Genomic DNA, 6,985 nt, shown 5'->3' on the forward strand with positions numbered 1-6,985 from the left:
CTGAGTGACACTGTGGGCTGGGAGGAGGGGGGGTGTGTCCAGGGACCTCTCACCATTGCCTGTGGAGAATGCTGAGTCAGCCAGCTGCTGTCTCTGCTCACTCATCAGGCGCTCTGAAGCAGGACATGAAACAAGTCTTGTGCGGGAGTGGCGAGGCCAGAGAGAGACAGGCCATGACAGGCTCTAAGACGGCAGGGAGCTGGCAGTCCCAGGAGGGCTTCCTGGAGGAGGAGTCACAGGGAGACCAGGCTCTGGGGCTCTCTCACCCTCTGCTGCCTCTGATCTGGAGTCCTGCCTTGTGGCTGTATCGGCCAGGGCCCCACAGGGAGACCCTGTGTGCCCAGTTTCTGCTCTGGACCCCTTTTCTGGGCACACGGGGGATCCTACTCAAACCCGAGTCACCTCTCGTTTCTCCTCCTCCTCAGGGTCTACCCGGCGCCCACTCTCTGCCCTTCTCCTTTCTGCTTCCTCCTTTGTGCTGCCCTGGTCACACGGGCCCAGCGCTCCAAACAGGTTCCTTTTATGGCGCATACAGGCTGTTCCCTGGGCCTGGAATGCTTTTCCCGACACAGTTCCTCTCCCACTTCTTCGTGTCACCTCCTCCAGGAGGCCTTCCTTGGCTGTCCTGGATGAGCCAGCACCAGTGCTCCCTTTCCCTCATACTGGGTTCAGCTCAGGCCAGTGTTCTTGGGGTGTATTTGCTTGCTGCCAGCAAACAGTGATGCAGGTTTGGGCAGCTGAGCCAACCTGCAGTCAGGGAGGAGGTGGGGTGTGTGTCCCCCAGCCCCCACCTGCCCTGTGGGTAACGCTGAGTCAGGGCTTATCGAACATGGATCTTGAGGTCTAAGCTGTGTTTCAAGGGCCCTGATGATGCGCCAAGTCCGGAGATCACGAGGAGTTGGGGGAGGGGCGGGAGGGGGGAGGCAGGAGGGGGCTCAGCCCGGAGCACTGAGCCAGGAGGCTGAGAGCTACAGCGAAGGGGTGCCGATAGGAGGTGCAGAAGCAAATGGCTTCAGAGGGGGTGATGGGCCACGCCCAGCAGGGCTCTGGGGTTACTCCCTGCTTTGTGCTTCCGGGTCATTTCCCACGGTGTTCAGGGGTCCCTGTGGGCCGGGCGTGGATCGGGCTCTGCTCTCTGCTGTCTGCCAGACAAGGGCCTTACCCCCGCGCTACCTCTCCAGCCTCTCAATCTATGTTTCAGACCAGTGCGCCTCAGTCAGGGCTGCATGGGCCCTGTGGGTCCCCAGGATACTTCAAGGGGGCCACAGTGGACACAAAAGGGGGCAACTGGTAGAGTAAGGGGAGCCAAGGCAGGAAACTGGGTGGGTGAAGAAGGAAACCACTGCTTCAGGCCAGAACCTGACTAGGGGGGCCGGGAGCTGGGGGCACCCTGCACCCCACCCCCGCGGCATCTGGGAAAATGAACAGGGACAGGGTCGCTGCACAGTCCCAGTCCTGGGAGGTTGTGGCGCCCTTGAAATGCGGCTCATCAGAACTGAGAATGGCGGGGGCCAAAGAGATAGTACAGTGGGTAGGGTTCTCACCTTGCACACGGCTGACCTGGGTTTGATCCCTGGCATCCCATATCGCCCCCTGAGCCCGCCAGGAGGAATCCCTGAATGCAGATCCAGGAGTAAGCCCCGAGCACCGCCAGGTATGGCCCAAAAGCAAAATTGAAAAAAGAGGTAAGATATTTTGACAGAGCAGGCAGTGAGCATTCCGGCCCTAGAGTTATGTAAGGACTTTGGCACTATCATTATCTCATGGAAAGGAAATTGAATTAAGTAGTTATTCTGCACATTTTTTTTGTGTTTTATTTTGTTTGTTTGCTTGCTTTTTGGGTCACACCCGACCACGCTCAGGGGTAACTTCTGGCTCTGCACTCAGGAATTACTCCCGGCAGTGCTTGGTGGACCATATGGGATGCTGGGAATCGAACCCGGGTCCGCCGCGTGCAAGGCAAACGCCCTCCCCGCTGTGCTATCGCTCCAGCCCCTATTCTGCACATTTGGCCCACTGGGGTCGAGGGAGTGACTTGGTGGCAGGGAATTCACTTCGCAGGCATATGGCCCAGGGTTGGATTCCTGGCAATACACACACACACACACACACACACACACACACACACACACACACACACACAGCATCATCTCTGGAACAGCTGCAGCAGCAGTTGTAAACCTTCTAGAAATGCAAATTCTCAGGTCTCATGCCCGCCCTGCTGAACGGAAGCTCTGGCGTGGGGGCGGGGGCGTGGGAGCGTCTTTGCTCCCAGCAGCTGGCCCTGAGCAACGCCCACTCGCAGGCACAGCTGCTTCTGCGCAGACATGCCTCCCGGGCCGATGGGGCAGTGGGTGGCTCTGCGCCACCCGGGTGACCTCATGGTCCTGAGTGTTTGGCGGTGTGTCTGACTCAAGCGACAGGCTCCTCGCTCCTGTGGACACAGCTGACTGCCCCAGGGAGCCAGCTCAGAGCAGGACATAGCGCATCAACTGGCCGCCCGCGTTCCAGAGCTGCCCGCTGGGGCCACGTGACCCAGTGGCCACGAGCACGCAGGAGGCAGCTTGGCTGCTGTGTGCTGGGCTGGTCAGCCTCATGGCCCCTCACTCTGATGCCCTTGGGCTGTGAGAGCTCTCAGGGGTGAAGTGTCTCAAGGGTGAAGTGAAGGCCCCACGGCCTCTGGGGCTGAGAAGCGCGCCCTGAGGGGCTGGGGGAAGGGTCTGACTCTGCACATTTTTACTGGGTCACCAGAGAGATGTCATCATCCACACAGGCCTGTCGTAACCACCTTAAAATACTTGTTAATGGGACCCTTCCCTTCAGGGAGGACTGCTATTATTTCATGGGTAAACTGAGGCTCATCTCTGGGGGAGTAAGATCATTTGCTCCAGGTCATATATCTGATTCAGGATTTGAACTCAGTCCTCCCAGACGTTTGTGTTGTGCTTTGTTTTGTTTGTTTCTGGGCCACGCACCAGCAATGTACAGGGGTTATTTCTGGCTCTACGCTCAGGAATTACTCCTGGCAGTATGCAGGGAACCATCCGGGAGGCCAGGAATTGAACCCAGGACGGTCGAGTGCAAGGTAAATGCCCTCCCTGCTGTACTATTGCTCCAGCCCCAAATCTTCCCAGACTTTGAGGTCAGGACTTCTACCCTCTCCCTGGAAAAAGCTCCACTTGGCCTTATGAGGTCACACAACAAGCCATTAAAACCCAGGTTTGAGGGTGGAAGTGGAGCACGTGGTAGAGCACTTGCCTTGCAGGGGTGAGGCCCTGGGCAGCAAAATAAATAAATAAATAAATAACCCACATTTGAAGTTAGCCACAGGCATAAAATTAGATGCTTGGTGCCTCCATGGTCTTGAGAAACCCGGACTGTTAGCTGGTGGCGTCAGAGCTGGAAATGGACTTCTCCCAACATTAAACATTCCCTCTGGCTCTCAGTTATATCACCTGTAAAATGGGCAGAATGAAGTCTGACCGGCCGAAACTGGACCTGGTGACCCTCTGACCCGCAGATGCCAGTGTCCCAGGCCGCTTTAGGGGGCAGGGACTGATATCAAGTCAAAAGCAGCAAGAAGGAGGCAGAAGGAAAGTTGGCCAGAACCCATCCGGACAGGCACGAGACGAGGGCCCAGATTCAATCAAAGAGATTTTCTGACTTTCCTTCTTTTAGAAGCACAAAGAGTCTTTTGGCAAGACGTGAGGCCATCCAGCAGACCTAGTGGGTTTTCTCTTTAGGCTGATGATGGCCACAGCTACTCAGTCTGTCCTCCCTGGCATTCCCCAGGGACCCCATCGAAAAGCCTAGGGCACCAGGAAACCAGTCAGACATCTGCCAAACCACAGCCACACAGACTGCTCTGGCAAGATCTCTTAGAAGGCAGCAAAAAGCCCAAGAAACAGGTCCTTTGGCTTCTCGAAGGAAACCGCCTGTTTGATCACCTGTTTTGACGCGTTCGACTCTGATCTAATCTGCTTCGTGAGGTGGGAGGTTGGTGGCACGAGTGTCCTGTAAATTCAACGTCGTCATGTGCTGACGAAGCAGCATGACCAGTGACAAGGTGAGTGTCCAGGACTGTTTATCTGGTTGTGTCAGAGTGTCTGTTTGGGGTCACATCTGGTGAGGCCCTGGAGCTGCTCCTGGCTCGGAGGAGCTGAGGATCGAACCCAGGACCTTGCATACACAAGGCAAGTGCTCTAGCCCTGAGTCACACCCAGCTGCACTCAGGGATCCCCACCCCCCCGCCTCCGGGGTGCTCAGGGGACCCGAGGCCATTCCGGGATCAAACCCAGGTTGACCACATAGAAGGCAAAAGCCTTGACCCCTGAACTTTACCTTTCTCTAACCTGGGAGACAGATTTTTGTGGGGTTTTTTTTTTTGCGTGTTTGGTTTTGGTTTTTGGATTTGGGGCCCCACCTGGTAGTGCTCGGGGCTTTCTCCTGGCTCTGCTGTCAGGGGTCCCTCCTGGTGGGCTTGGGGCGACCATATTGGGATCTACAGTCACCTGGGAGAAAAGCGTTAGTGGGAACTCTGTAAAGTTCCTTCACCAATGTCCCCAGTGGCCCCTTCTCAATCCTAACTGCACCCCCACCCACCCACCACCACCACTTGGAAATGCGCACTGGTGAAGGGACGAGGCTCCAGCATTGTGTGATTGAAACCTGTTTGAGTGCTTTCGGTTTCCTCAGTGAATTGCCCCTTTTCCTCCTCCCAGAAAAGCTTACAGTGCTCTTGCAGACACCCCTAATTCCTTGAGTTTATCTTTAACCCTTTGTGTGTGTGTGTGTTTTATCTCTCATTGTCACAATTCTCCCAAATCAGTTTTGGTTACTTGTAAGTCAAAACTTCTGGTGATTCTGGACTTTGTATTTGTAGTGAATTACTTACTTTTTTATTTCCCCTCTAGACTTTTCATATTTACGTGCCGTCCTGTACCTGGAACTCCTTGTTGTGCTGTAAGTGTGCTAGCAGCTCTGTGTTGAAGGAGCCATTTTCCCCATCAGTCTCTGATCCCGGCCCTTTGTGCCTCTGCTGGGGAGGACTGGGAAGGCGGTTCTCAGCCCCCACCGTTTGAACCCACAGAAACCCAATCATGAACAACTTTGTGACTGTATCTCTTTGTGATCCTTCAGACCCATGGCAGCCAGTCTCTGGGGGAACCCTGGCCCATCTGGGACTCAGAAGGGGCTGTGGTGTATATGTATATGATATATATGTATACATGTGTATATATACATATACAAATATGTATGTATGTATACACCTATGTATACATGTATGTATGTATGTATACATATATATGTGCACGCAGCCAACATGGCCGACTCAAATTTGATTTCTCCGCCCCTCTCGGAAAGCCTGGCAAGCTACCGAGAGTATCTCGCCCACACAGCAGAGCCTGGCAAGCTACCCGTGACGTATTCAATATGCCAAACACAGTAACAACAAAGTCTCACGGTGGAGACGTTACTGGGCCCGCTCGAGCAAATCGATGAACAACGGGAAGATAGTGTGATAGTGTGATATACATATATATCATATATGTATATATATGTATATATTGCTTTTTGGGTCACACCCGGCAATGCACAGGGGTTGCTCCTCTCTCTGCACTCAGGAATTACTCCTGGCGTTGCTCAGGGGACCACGTGGGATGCTGGGGATTGAACCCGGGTTGGCTGTGTGCAAGGCAAAAGCCGTCCCCGCTGTGCTATCGCTCCAGCCCCAGGCCCTCTTAATATTGCTTGGATCCACGGCAAATGACAGCTGGGAGCAGGAGATGGCGATGTGGTTAAGGCGTTTGCCTTGCTGGGTGTGACTCCAATTCCATCCTGACACCTCAAGGTCGCTGTCTACTGCTGGGGGGCCGCCCCTAAGCACAGAGCCAGGAGCAGCCCCTGAGTCCCGCTGGGTGTGACCCCCCAAAAGACAGCTTGTCTCTCTGCCACCTGAACCTAGTAAATGTTTCTTCTGGACATACTCCAGGGACCACGGGCACTGCTGGGGTGGCTCTTGGTGGTCCCCACACCGCAGGGCACAGGCAGCACCACATTCTCGGGTTCCAACACTGAGCCACTGGCCCAGGAGTGGCCCCTGAGCCCCACTTTGGAAACTTCGCCCCGCCCAATAAAATACTCCAGGGAATAATCAACCTTTCTTATTTTAATTTTTGAGGGCCCTACCCAGCAATGCTCAGGGATTACTCCTGTCTCTGTGCTCAGGGATGACTCCTGGTGGTGCTCAGGCGACCAATAGGGATGCTGGGGGATCGAACCCAGGTCAGCCGTGTCCCAGGCAAAAACTCTCCCTCCTCTGGCCCCCTACCTTCCTCATTTTATTGTTCACAACACTTCCCTTCTGGCAACTGTTGCGGGAATGCGAGGAAGTGATGGGGGCGTGTCACCCCCCCACCCCACGGTGTCACCAGGGTGCCAAATAGAACCACCTGAATTGCTCCAGGTGTGGGGGTGCAGCCTGGGACTAAACTCAAGCCCTCGGGCCTGGGAAGCGGGGGCAGGCTGAGCGCCCCACCCCTGCGGTTCCCACCTCTCTCCTGCGGGTGCTGGGGGTCAGCCCCCTCCTCCCCACACGAACCTAACCTGCCTCCTTGTCTCCCAAGAAGGTCACTCTGGCTTAGTTCAAGGTCCAAACATCTTTCTGGAGCCCAGGAACAAGTGGTCGACTCGTCCACGCCGGGAAGCTGGGGACTGGGGGTGGCCAGGAGTTGTGCGTGGCTCCAGCTGTGTGACCTTCACCAAGGGCTGGGCCTCTCCGGGCCACTGCTGCCGCCGTGCAGGCGGGTCAAGCGGAGAAGTCAGAGGAGAGCCGGCGAGGCGCCAGGGTGGCCGCCCCGCGCAGCGGTCAGCGCAGGCCGCCGCGTGGCTGACCGCCCCGCAGCTCCCTCCCCGGGGCTGGGTCCGGGTGGTCGCCCCAGGTCCCTGCAGTGGAGTCGGGGCGAGGGTGAGCGCCGCATCCCCG

The sequence above is a fragment of the Sorex fumeus genome, unplaced genomic scaffold, assembly GCF_029834395.1.
Source record: "Sorex fumeus unplaced genomic scaffold, SorFum_2.1 ptg000072l, whole genome shotgun sequence".
Taxonomy (NCBI): Eukaryota; Metazoa; Chordata; class Mammalia; order Eulipotyphla; family Soricidae; genus Sorex; species Sorex fumeus.